Source organism: Lynx rufus, unplaced genomic scaffold, assembly GCF_022079265.1.
Source record: "Lynx rufus isolate CCGP_SWC_20201006 ecotype Redwood Valley unplaced genomic scaffold, mLynRuf1.p SCAF_25, whole genome shotgun sequence".
Lineage (NCBI taxonomy): Eukaryota > Metazoa > Chordata > Mammalia > Carnivora > Felidae > Lynx > Lynx rufus.
This window is the reverse complement of record NW_025814840.1, coordinates 5,700,294-5,713,711: the sequence shown is the minus strand read 5'-3', so window position 1 is coordinate 5,713,711 and position 13,418 is coordinate 5,700,294. Positions and strand designations below refer to the sequence as shown.

Sequence of the window (13,418 nt, the reverse complement as noted above, 5' to 3'; positions counted from 1 at the left end):
GAAATGTAGAAATTAGTAAACGTTTGTATTGTGTGTATGCTATGCTCATAAGCACACCAAATAGCATTTCTTTAATCTGTTTTCTGAGCGACTGAGCAGTCTTTATGGAAGGCAGCTCCAAAATAGACGAGCAGCTATTGAAACATTCTTTTTCAGTTTAAGTGATATTTAACAACTAAACTGATTCATATTAATTTTTGCTATAGTGTACCCTCTTCTGTGCCTAGTCCTTTTAATTCTGGATGTTACATGGGCTCAAAGCTTGCTTAAAGTGTGAAAATGGAATTGGTGATCGCTGAAATTAGGATGACCCCATGTATGCTACAAATGCTTTATGTTGGAATAACTAAAACCGATGTTCTTTAAGCTCAGTTTATCTCCCCTTTAAAAACTTTGATGGCTTTGTGGCTCCTGGGTGGCTCAGTCGGTTGAGCATCCGACTTCTACTCAGGTCATGGTCTCACAATTCGTGAGTTCAAGCCCCACGTCAGGCTCTCCGCCGTCAGCCTGGAGCCTTCCTCAGGTCTTTAGTCCCCCCTGTCTCTCTGCCCCTCTACGCTCATTCTTTCTCTCTTTCAAAATAAATAAGCTTAAAAAAAAAATTTACGATGGCTTTCTAGGCGCTTTGTACTCCCTAAACCTGTAAGGTTTTCTGTGTACAGATAATACATTTTATATGCTAAACTTATACTTTGGGTGTTTGAACAGAAATCTCATGTTATTTGTCAAAAGTTTTGCCTCTACTCTCCAACACAAAACTTCTCTTAGGGCAACAATAGCTGCCTGGGTATCCCCCCCGCCCCGCCCCCCGCACTCACACACACAGTTAGGCTTTGGGCACTTAAAAATGCCTTTCCCACACACTCTACCTACAGATGTAGTCATAATTCAAGACGAGCTCAAGTCCTACGTGGGTACAAATGATCGTGGTTAATATCGTCGCTTACTTCAGTTATGGAGATCTCGTCTCTACCGGCAGGGCCCCCTGAGGACAACATTGCTCATCCCAGACCAGTTTTATATTCATCCCAGATTGTATACGTGGGCGTAGAATAAGTGACTCCTGTAAGTTTGGGAGGCTTTAAGCTTGCCAGCGTGCAACCTGATCAGAGCAGGGCAACGGAGCATATGAAAATGTTCATGAGTACACGCGCATTTCCGCACGGATCAGAATGTTCAATGTACCATGAAAGACGTCAGCCAGTACAACCAGGTTAATTCATTCGCTTAACAGATTTTAAATAGGAGCTCAAACTCTTAGGTTGGACCATAGAAAGTTGCAAATTTTATAGTTCAGATATGGTTGAACATCAGCAAACTCACTCGGTTCAAGGCTTATGGGTACAGTAGTAAATAATAAAGGTTGCTTAGTGGAACTTACAGTATGTATTAATTTCCCAGACCAAAAGAGGTAAATTTCTTAGGATTGGTCCTCACAGAGAAACTAGTCTGTCTTCCCTGATCACCTGCTCTGCCTGCATTGTTTTCAGTTCCCTCCCGCCCTTCTGGAAGAGCCAGAATGAGACAGAGTGTTGCCGTAGCTGATGATTCACAGGTCTCTTCAAATTTAGGACCTTGTTTTCTCCTTTGGCCTCCTGATGATAACCTGCATGTTGCTGGCTTTTTTGACTTAGAACTGCACAAAGAGCTTCTTTCTCCAGAAAAAGAGAGCACAAGCTAAGGAGGGGCAGATAGAGAGAGAGAGAGAGAGAGAGAGAGAGAGCGCGAGAGAGAGACAGAATCCAAAGTAGGCTCCAGTCTCTGAGCTGTCAGCACAGAGCCTGACGTGGGGCCTGAACCCATGAACCATGAGATCACGACCTGAGCCAAAGTCGGATGCTTCACTAACTGAGCCACACAGGTGCCCCCATGACTCTACCTCTGAACTGCTAAATCAGAAAGCATCGTTAAACAGTATGAGTTGGACATATTTATTTCTGGGTTTTCAATCTCACATATATCTACATGAAAAATCACCTTCTACATTAATTGTAGCAGCTTTATACAAAAATTGGCAAATTGCTATCACAATTTTTATTCCTTATAAGAGCCCTGTGAGGTAGATTGAGGTACTGTTCCTCTGTTCAGCTTTACAGAGAAGAAAACAAGGTAAGATAAGGATTTGGAGGATTTTACTCCAGATTCATTAAGGGGCCCACAGGAAGCTAAGAGCAAACTCTAAGCCCTAATCCACTGCTCATTTGACTACACTAAGAAGGATTGTGGCACATCACAAACTAGAAAACTCGCATGCTACCAAGTCCTACGTTTAAAAGTCTTAAATCCTGTCTCATAAGAAATCACTAGTAAGTGGGTTAGTAATGAGTGGCTGTTCTTACTCGTATCTTTTATTTTCTCTTGTGGCTTAGTGTTTACGTAAGTTCCGGGTATCTGCTGTATGTCTGAGATCATCAGTCGATACCTTTATGTTGTGTTACTACACAGTAAACCATCTCAAAAGCAGTTTGGCGTCCCATTTTACATTTATTGAGGTATCTGAGTCACCTACTTCAGTTTGCGTTTCGGCATGCTGGCCCGAGATTGATCTGAACACCTTTGGGAAACTCCGTGTTCAGTTTCAGACAAACCTCTAGAGGCTCAGCCCTTTGATTTACGTGATACTACAAGAGTGTGTTGGCTTAGCGGAATCTTGTATAAATCTTGTTTTTGCGTAAAAATCCAGAATAACACCTTTCCAAAGTACTCATTTCTTTTTTTTTTTTAATTTTACCTGACAGAAAGCTTCCTGATAAAAATTTTATTTCACGAAGCAGGTAGTGTCATCCCAAGAAGATGTTAAGAGACATGTTATAGACCGTTTGTTGATTGACTTCAGTCAAGAGTGATCGTGATGCATGTGGTTCTTTTCATGCCTCAGGCTTTGGGAGACCAAATTTTCTTTCTTTCTTTCTTTCTTTTTTAATATATGTTTATTTTAGAGAGAGAGAACGACAGTGCACGAGTGGAGGAGGGGCAGAGAGAATCCGAAGCAGGCTCCAGGCTCTGGGCTGTCAGCACAGAGCCTGATGAGGGGCTCAAACTCATGAACTGTGAGATCATGACCTGAGCCGAAGTCAGATGCTCAACCAACTGAGCCACCCAGGCACCCCTAGGACACCAATTTTTTTTCTTTCCTTTTTTTTTAAATTTTTTTTAATGTTTGTTTAGTTTTGAGAGATAGAGAAAGAACACGAGTGGGGGAGGGGCAGAGAGAGAGGGAGGCACGGAATCTGAAGCAGGCTCCAGGCTCCAAACTGTCACCACAGAGCCCAGAGCGGGGCTCAGACCCACAGACTGTGAGATCTTGACCTGAGCCAATGTTGGACACTTAACCAACTGAGCCACCCAGGCACCCCCGGGACACCAAATTTTCTTCAGTAGAACATCATTTGTATGCTTACCATCCTTGCCTAAACTAACATGCAACATTAACTCAACTTCCTGTATCTATCGTGACTCTTCCTGCTTTACGCTAATAACTGAGCTACAGTTGTTATGGATTTATTATTTACTCACTTCTCTGATTTTTAAAGCTTTCTTGCACTTTAAGGGGAAAACATACCACATTGCACTGTCTTCACACTAGACAGCTCTTTCAAAAATCAGATTTTCTTCTTAAAGATGCTGGACTCTCCTTCTCGTATTTTCTTGTGACTTAGTTAAGCTGTCCTTGTTTGCCTGGAGGGGTCATTAACTTGTGGCTTCCCCTGTTTGAATGATGAATTTAGGGGGATAAGGCTGAGGTTATGATGCTTATGTCAAGTGGGCTTCTTGACATTTTCAGAGCAAATGCCACGTTTTTCTGCCTTCCGATAGGTCTCCCTGTCCAAGACCGGGAGCATCTTCATAAATGAGGGGTTGGGATGGAGAAAAGATGTACCTGCAGGGAAGGTTTGGGTTTTGTCGTCCTTCTTGTCTAGACACCTCACTAATTTATTTCCAAGTCACAATATGGAGTTGTCAGACTTTCCCTGAAGTCTTTCAAACTGAGACCGTGCTGTACCAAACACAATGGAATTGGTGTCACCTTCAGTCACACCTGCCCCTTCCCTACATGTCATCTAATGAACACAAATCCTGTGAGCACCTCTTAAGACTAGGTCTCTGTTAGGAACTGTGGGAATGTACAGCTTATCGGATGCAATTGTGATCTTCTTGAATTTTAACGTGGGAAACTATGAGGTTTCCTTAATCTCGGATCATTTCAACATTCCTGTCATGTCTCAGCTGTAGTTAGAAAGAAATCTTCCTGTATAGATTAGCTTGGGGTGGGGGGGGAAGGTCACCCTATTAAGGATGTCATTTTCAAAACAAGATTTGCACTAATGTTATGCTTTGTCTTTTCTTTGGCTATTTTCTTTATTTAAATTTATTTCCATATGAAAGCCGTATTAAAACTTGTTTTAATTTGTACAAATGTCAAAAGGAGATCATTCTGAGACATGTGTACCCTACGTGGCATGGCCATGCTGTTCATGGGACTTATTCATCTTCTTTACTTGCCCAAATGCCCAGTAGTAAACCTTTAGTGGATGTAGAATCCCAATCTCAACATTGCCATTCTTCAAGCTTGCTTCCATTTTAATATAAACAACATTAATTTTGCATGGTTAGATGGATTTTCATCAAATTGGTAAGGTGTGTTTGTAGTGGTCTTACTCAAAGGTAGGTTCCGTGGCTTAGGCAAAATTCACTTTCTGGAATCCTAGGTAGAATCTTAGGAATAATCGCTTAACAACTACTTTAGAGTCCCATTCCTGGACAAATGAAATTAAGACAATGGAATGGCCAGTTAGAAAAGATGGACTCAGATACAACCAAATAAGATTCTCATTTGAAGAACATTTGTGTCCACAGGTCTGAGCCATTCTCCTCCAAAGCAATTAAAGCATATGTATCATGGGAATCTTTGTAAGTGCTGATAGAGATCTACTACATATATCCGTGGGCAAACTATGGTTTCAAACATGAGCCCCAAATTGATCATGAACCCCAAAGAATTTAACACTGAAAATGTGACCACAAATATAATGCTTTCTATCGGGGTCTACTAATGAGTCTATAGGAAGGCTTTTAAAACTCTTATTTTTTATTCAAAGCTTTTATTAAATTTGTATGTATGTATATATGTAGGTATGTATGTATGTATGTATGTATGTATGTATGTATGTATGTGAGAGAGAACGAGCAGGGAGGGACAGAGAGAGAGGGGTTTTAGAGCATCTGAAGCAGGTTCTGTGCTGACAGCAGAAAGCTCGATGTGGGGCTTGAACTCAAGAACTGTGAGATCATGGTCTGAGCTGAAGTCAGACGCTCCACCGACTGAGCCGCCCAGGGGCCCCGAAACCTTTACTGATGAAGAAATGTTCAAATTCAGGCATATGAAAAATAGTGTCATGATTTATAATTACACATTTTAACAAGTGCTCTTAGATACCAATAAATCCCTATTACGATCCCTTCATTTAAAAACGTTTGCGTTTCCCAGTGACCATCCCTTTTGCTGTCACTATTAATAATTAATGACAAGGCTGATACCACATAATGCTTAGCTTGCAACTGATACATATTTCACATTGACAACTCCATATGTCATGCTCCAAGGATTGTTTTTACGGACTTCAAATACATGGGCCTTACTTGTGATTAATGCACAAAGATTCTTTGTAAATTTATTTTAGTAATCTTATTAAAATTATAGAAAACTATTAAAACTCAAAATTGATTTTTGCTGTCTACTAAAACTTTTCATTGAGGATCATTAATGATTGTCTTGAGTTAGCAAAGTAACACAACTGTTATAGAAAGATAACATAATATTCAGAATTTTTTCATGAACAGTTTGTAAGTAAGAGGATGAAGCTTTTAGCCCGGTTGAAAAATTTTACACATCTGTATGCCTTAGTTATTGGACAGAGAAGAATTTTTCCATTTGCTATAGCAGATAAATATTCACTATATGCTTTATGACACAGGGACTCAAAGTTGAGATATATTAGAGACTGGGAGAGGGTGCCATTGGTACATGCAATCTATTTATAATCTTTATTTAGAGCCTCTCCTGTCATTAAAAAAGTAATACATGAGTGAGGTTCTTTCAACTATATCATGGATACCTTTTCATATTTCATAATGAAAGATTCTAAAATGCTATCTAAAGCACTTTCCTATGGAGACGAATCACAGTAAAACCTTACTCATGTTTCAAGATTATGCCTTGGCTTCAGCTTTTAAATTAGTCATTGTATATTTTATTCTTCCCTTGACAATGATTTGAGGACCAATTTTCTCTTTATTAACAAGGGTGAGATAATAAATTTGTGAATGAGCTAATCCTTCTTAGTACTTGGCCAGATGTCATTTTTCCCATCTTAGACTGACTTTAGAAATAGTTTATTTCATATCTGGATAAATAAACACTCTAAAAGCCCAGTGATTCTTTAAAAAGAAGAAAATACTGCCAGTTATATCTCAGATGACGATTATGCTAAGTATTATGTAAACACTCTAGGGGAATCCTTAATCGTTCTGAATAGCCTTCCTAGGGTCCAGCAACATGTTTGCTTGGATTGAAAAAAAAATCATAAAGGAAATCATCTTTCAAATGTCTATTTTAGGGGCGCCTGTGTGGCTCAGTCGGTTGAGCATCCAAGTGTTGATTTCAGCTCAGGTCATGATCCCAGGATCTTGAGATGGAGCCCATGCTCAACACAGAGCCTACTCAAGATTCTCTCTCCTCCTCCCTCTGCTCCTTCCCTGTGCATGCTCTCTCTCTCGCTCTCTAAAAGAAGAAAGAAAATTTCTATTTTATTTTTATTTTGTACTCATTTAGTAAGTGAATGGAATGCCAAAGCCTTGAACTCGATGCTAATGGGAGATACATCTTCATTTTGGTGATGGTGGTAGTGTTTCTTCCAACACACCGTACCTGGGCATACAGGCAGACTCTTCCAGGTCTAGACTGTAATTCTTAATGTCACGGGGAATAGCTAGACCATAATTCTTAATGTCATTTGATGTAGGTCTCCATAGGTGCACATACTACATTCACAAAAACAAATGCGTTTCTTATTTAAGAAAATTGCCTTAAAATTTAAGAGATTGCTTTATCTAATCACATCAACCCTTTCCTACATCCTGTGACCACACTCCCTTAGCTCGTAAGAAACCATATAGACTGCCAATTAATTTTCACTCAACTTAGGTCATCAATTAAAAACTGGGATGAAGTGTTTCATGTGATCTTCTGAAATCACATGTCTTTCCTCTGATTTGAAAAACTTTGGCTTTGTGGAAATCTCATCCGTTACTGACCGTGAAGCTTCTTCTCCAGTATTTTTACTGGTAGAAATCTGTTATCAGTGAGGCTCAGTATTGTCAGGTGGACTTTAGACACTAGAAAACACAATTTAGCTGCATCTGAGGTGATTTCACATTCTCTTAGTCTACGTCATTGAAAGGGATTACATAGCTGAAATCAACACATTATGAACCTAAATAGCATAACGAGGAGAGTCAAGATGCTCTTGGCTACATTTTTAACTTTCACCCCACTTTTTTCTGTAAAGGCACATTTTAACTAAAATGACACCAGATTATTTAGTGCCTAATTGCATAAACTCTGCTTAATGTTGATCATTTTGTTGAACCACTTTTGACCTTTAAAGTCTTTTTGCTGAGCTTTGATTTGTTCTATTTGGGGATTTCACTTAATTATTTAGGAACCACAAGAAGGAGAAGGAACAACGGGTGATAAAAGCTGTGACTTTACAGACAAAACCTCATCTTAAGCCTTCTGCTTGTGCCGCAAAGCAGCCCAACACTTTCTGGAGTCAGTTATTTAATGTTTTGTCTGACGGTGGAAAGTAAAAGGGGTTTCCATGCTTCAGTGCGCCATCAAAACCAAGAAGCTGAATTGGGGCGGGGGGAAACCTGGTTAGAATTGAAGAGTTGAAGGTCTTAAATAATCAACTATACTCTTAAAAGAGCGAGTATCATCAGTAGATCAATGAGTATCATTGATCACCTAGATTCCTGTATTGGCCTCTTAAAAATGGATTCCTTGCTTCAAATCCTGCCTCACCTCATTCCTCCTCAACAGGCAACCAAAGTGATCTTGGAAAATGTGAATGTAGCTATGCCACTCTGTTCTCAAAATTCTCACTTGGTTCCTTAGGGCTTCTAGGGAAAATTGAAAAGTGCTTGTTTCTGAACAGAAGGTCCTTCGTCCTGAGTCTACAGTGGTGTCTTCTGTACCCCTCACCCACCCTGCTCCTGATCGCAGGATGGTTCGCCCTTCCCCGAAGGCACTTTCCCCCTTGCTGTGGCCCCTAGACGCATCATTTTCCCTTTCCAAAAACCTTCTTCTCTGCTCTCTGCTTGGTTACATCTCAATCATTTATTCATTCGATCATCTTTCAAGATTTGCCTATGTGCTGTCTCTTCTAGAAAGCCATCTGGGAGATGCCATCTTGATCCTGCTTCCGTGACCCAATGGCGCCTGTATAGTCTTCACATAGTTCTGTAATCATTGGCCGACTTGTGTGTCCCTCCAGTGGACTAAGTGTGTTGCAAGCAAAAAGGGTGTTCTATTCACGACTGCGTTCCAGGTGCCCAGGACTGTCCTGGGATCGAATACGGTGGATTCTCAATGAATCTTGGTCGAATCCAGGAATGATCAGGGTTCTGTGTTCAAACAAGGCCCTGGCAGTAACTTGCCATGTGACCTTCATTGCACTCTTTAAATACCTGCCAGCCTCCGTTGTTTTTTCAAATGTAACAAGATTCTTGCCTCCTGTGGGCCGTTCTGTTAAGGGCTATATAAAAGTACCTTGAACTGTTAAAAAAAAGAAACAAGATCCAAAGATGAGGTGATCTTATTGGTACATTTATTCTTTCTGCAGCAGAGATATTTGTTGAGGTGTTTATGATTGTGTGAGAATTGTAGGGCGAGAAAAAACTGAAGTCTCTGTCTTTTTTTTTTTTTGACTTCCCTAGGACTCCTGTGGGTACAGAAACACAGGGCTACCCGCTTCCCACAGGAGTGGGAACATTTTCACATCCGAGTTCGCTGATCAAATTGATTAGCTGCCCCCTAAAATAACATCCTGAAACGGAACACATTCCTGTTTTTGAAATGTTTTTGGTATTACTTATTTTTCGTTATCGGGTGGAGTGAAATGTTATTGTTTGGGGATGTTTATTTCACTTGGGAAACCAAACTTGAGAACACAACTAGAGACTGCCTTTATTGAGGAAGAAACGCAGAGATAAAAGCGAACAGAAAAATGGCTCTAACTGTGTTATAAAGCTGGAAGTCAAGTTACTTATATGGGAAGGCCCCAGAGACCGCCATCTCCCAGGCGTATTCCCCGAATTTTCTCTATTTTGTCACGTTTTAAGATTTGAGTGGAAATAACAGAATCCTAATCCTGAAAGAAACACCACTAGGACATCGAGGCAGGGTAGCTCTCAAAAACAAAATGAAGTATACTGGAAAGCTCAGTGAATTAACAACCCGAATAACAAGGTTCTACTTCTTGGCTTGGCTACTTCTTGGGAGGGGAAGGGTTAGTTTCACCTGCCTGGTCTCCACATATTCAACCTTCTAATGAAAAACTTATTGTTGTCTGATAGCTCCTAGTTCTGAAATTCCCTGACTGTAAACAGTTTTAGTTTTTATATCTTCAGAAACAACTAACTACTTTCCTCACCTCAAGCAGACCTTATTCCCTTAATCAGGAAGCAAAGGAGAAAGGAAGGGAAGAAAGATCTCAGTAACTCCAGCCTTGAACACATTCTAGGCTCTCTTGGCCCTTAGAGTGAAGAAGTAATTTCTAACATCAAATGTGAGTAAACCCTTTCCATCACAAATGAGTAAGTTCAGCTCATTAGTCATAAAGAGATTATCCTTCCTACCATATGAGAAGTAGATTGCTTCCTGATTAGAATAAAACAGGGTTTTCAAACATCCCTATGACTTGTCCTGTGGAAGGTAAACTTCCATAAATAATTTGAAAAAGAATTTCCATAAATATTTTCCAAAGATGTATTTTCCTAAAGTTTTAAAGTATTTTTTTTACACGGTATGGTACTTTTTTTAAATATGTGAAATATTTAGGGGAAACACAAAAGTAATGGCTTATCTTCAATTATATTGACCTTTGTGGAATTTTAAATCTGTTTTCTTGCCGTATCTCTAATTTATCACTTTTGACAATTTATTCTGGGCTCCTCTCTTCAGGAGCAGGTGATGTCGCACACCCATTCCCCCACCCCTCCCCACACATAACAATGCATATGAACATGCGTGTTTGTATCCCTCGCCCCCAACACCCTCCTCCTTCTTTATTCCCTTTTCTCCTGTTTTCTTCAGCCATTATAGCTGTCCAATCAGGACCCCAAACTCTGTAGCAGTACAGATTAAGAAATGCTGCTGGCTGTAAACGGCCAAGCATAACTTCATAAGGAGCCACAAAGAGAGATTGGTCAGGAAAGATCCTTATAATGTTCCGGATGTTGATTGTAGTAGGATTGTGGCATCAGAATGCCTGCCAAAAGTATGTCTCATGGTCATCCTCTCTTTGCTGCCTGTTGCCTCCATAAATGTGAAGTGATCAAGCCAGAGACTGAGTCTTCAGCCATTTTAGAGCAATAGAAAAATGTCTCTCAAGGGGTTCTGGGTATGGGGTTCGCGATTCTACACTCCTGAAATCCCAGTCCTGCCCCTCTACCCGTGTGTGATCTTGGGCAAGTTAGAAACACAGCCTTAGGGACTGACTTCCAGTTTTACAGTAAAAAAAAAAAAAAAAAAAAAAAAAAAAAATCAGTAGAGAAACTTGGATTCAGTCTGCAGTTTTTAATTTCTTACCATGCTTTCTCTTGAGCATTTTCAAAAATATTTTTCTTTATCTTCAGTGTTATCTGTACTGAAAGTAACATATTTCAATGTAGGCATATTGGGAAGAGCTGTTTTTTCTTAATCCCTAACTTTTGAATAAAAATTATCAAGAGGCATTCTTCACAATGCCTCGTTGCAAATTTTAAATTTTAGTGTGACATTGCTTGAATCATCTCCAGTTGTATGGGATGTTTTCAAGTTGAGAGAATAAAAAAAAAAAAAGGCAAGGAATTTTGTGTCATTAAGTATATAAATATTTGAAGCAATCTTTGTGGTTAGGATAAGGAGGTAATCTTGGCCAAGAAACAAGGGAAAAATTCGAATAAAGTCACATTGTTGTATTCAAATACAGAAGTTTTGTTATCAAGTGATGATCGCACTTAATTTTAAAACTGGATTTACGGGGCGCCTGGGTGGCGCAGTTGGTTAAGCGTCCGACTTCGGCCAGGTCACGATCTCGCCGTCCGTGAGTTCGAGCCCCGCGTCGGGCTCTGGGCTGATGGCTCGGAGCCTGGAGCCTGTTTCCGATTCTGTGTCTCCCTCTCTCTCTGCCCCTCCCCTGTTCATGCTCTGTCTCTCTCTGTCCCAAAAATAAATAAAAAAAAAAACGTTGAAAAAAAAACAAAAAAAACAAAAAACTGGATTTACTTCTATTTCCCTATGTTGCAATAGATTTACTTACTCCTATTTCCCTACGTTCAGTGCTCCCAGGGTGACCTCCAGAGGAGTGTCCTTGTAAGTTGACTTGTGTTTCTCATTTAGTGCCAGCGACTATGTGTGGATGATCACAGTAGTAAATCGAGTCAGCCTAAGTGTAAGACCACCAGTGGAATAAGAGTGAATATCGGCTCAGCTGAATTAGACTTAGAAAAACCAAGACAAAACAAAACTCATTTGTTAATACAAATGGTTTCATGATAAAATTGTTTGGTTTGAGAAGCATAAGTACTTGTTGCCACTTGAAGAAACATTGGGAGAGATGGAAGAGAAGTGGTAAAGGAAGTCGCTGCAGTGGAGTGATACGTTTTAGACGGACCTCTGGACAGGGAGGCCGATGAGGGTTTCTGTCTTGTCTTCAGCATCAAATTTTGGACACAGCAGTGAACTGGAGGTGGGAAGAGAGGGGGATGAATACACACATTGAAAGTTGGAAAGCACAGTCTGTGTTACTACTTTATCAGGGAAAATGCCTTTTGTACGCTCTAACCCACAACGATACCCACAGGGCAGAAAAGCAGGCTCCATTGATTTTTCCCTGGATCCTCGTATTCCTTCCTAATGCACTCGAGGGTGTAAATAATGCATACAACAGATTGCATTAGGGGTGATTGTCTCCTTATTGCATGCATAAGTCAAAAGGCATTATTAGTGCATTAGAGGCTGAGGCTGGTTCCAGATTGCATCGTCTCTTTGCCTAATGACTGTCACAAATGAGGAATTCAAGGACCAGAGACCAGACAAAACCATCTTCATAGCTTGTCTCGTGAATTGCTTTCCTTTGCATTGTTTTCTTTTAAAAAATGTAGTTTATGGAGCAAATGAAACTTTTGTTTTAATGCATGACATTTTTATTAAATAGGAGAGTGAGACACAAAAAAGGTCCTCATAAAGGAATATGAAATTGTTCCTGTGATCCTTCTAAAATCCATGGTTCATTCTTTTTTTTTTTTTATGTAGGCAAAATAATTATGAACAAACTGATGTTACAAACCGTATAGGATTGACTCTCAGTAAAGCAGGATGGTTCTTCCCTGTCATTCCATCGTAAAGATAAAACTGAAAGTTTGTCTTTCCCTCGATCACACGTTTGCATATGATCTAACAAATACCTGTTGTAACAAATGTTACATTTCTTCCGATAGAATCTTCACTAGGAAACACCACTTTGACTTTGTCATCCCAGAGGAATGATTAATTTCATTTTAGGGCCACATGTCTGCAGCCTTTTTGTCTCCTACAGCCTTCTCTATTATGGTCAATATCTGGCTTTTCAGATATTTTCAGTGATGAAACAAACTCAGCGCATCTTGGTGGGCAGTTAAGATGCTTCCCCTTTCCTCTGAGGCAGACCTGTTTCAAAAGCACAGAGCGCTAAGTTTTCCGTTAAGATTTATACATGGCAAGTTGAAGACCTAGAAATCTGTGGCCTCTTGACAAAAGCTAAGCTCATTTCTTAGAATTTGTAAAGAAAGGTAAACTTCTGACTTAATAAATAGGGGTATGTTACTTCTTCTAAAAAGTTCATTCTCAATTCTCAAAGACAAGTTAACAGGCTTGCCTCTGGAAATTTAATAGTATTAGAGTTCGTTCTAATTTTTACAGGATACTTCTTTTCTCAGGATAGTTTTAGATTTACAGGAAAGTCACAAAGAAATGACAGAGCTCCCTTTAAACCCACACAGTTTGACCAGCTGTGAATATCTTGTGTTATTATGTAAATTTGTCACAACTAATAAATCAGTATGGACACATTATTAAGTGAGCTCCAGTTCTGAAGTTTTTAAAATACATTCAGGTG

General features: G+C 39.8%; 1 protein-coding gene across 1 annotated transcript in view; it reads left to right on the top strand.

Moving 5' to 3' along the window:
* Nucleotides 1–13,418, top strand: part of PRKG1 (protein kinase cGMP-dependent 1) — a 1,154,193-nt gene that overhangs the window by 444,729 nt on the left and 696,046 nt on the right. The gene's annotated exons all lie outside the window — the stretch shown is intronic.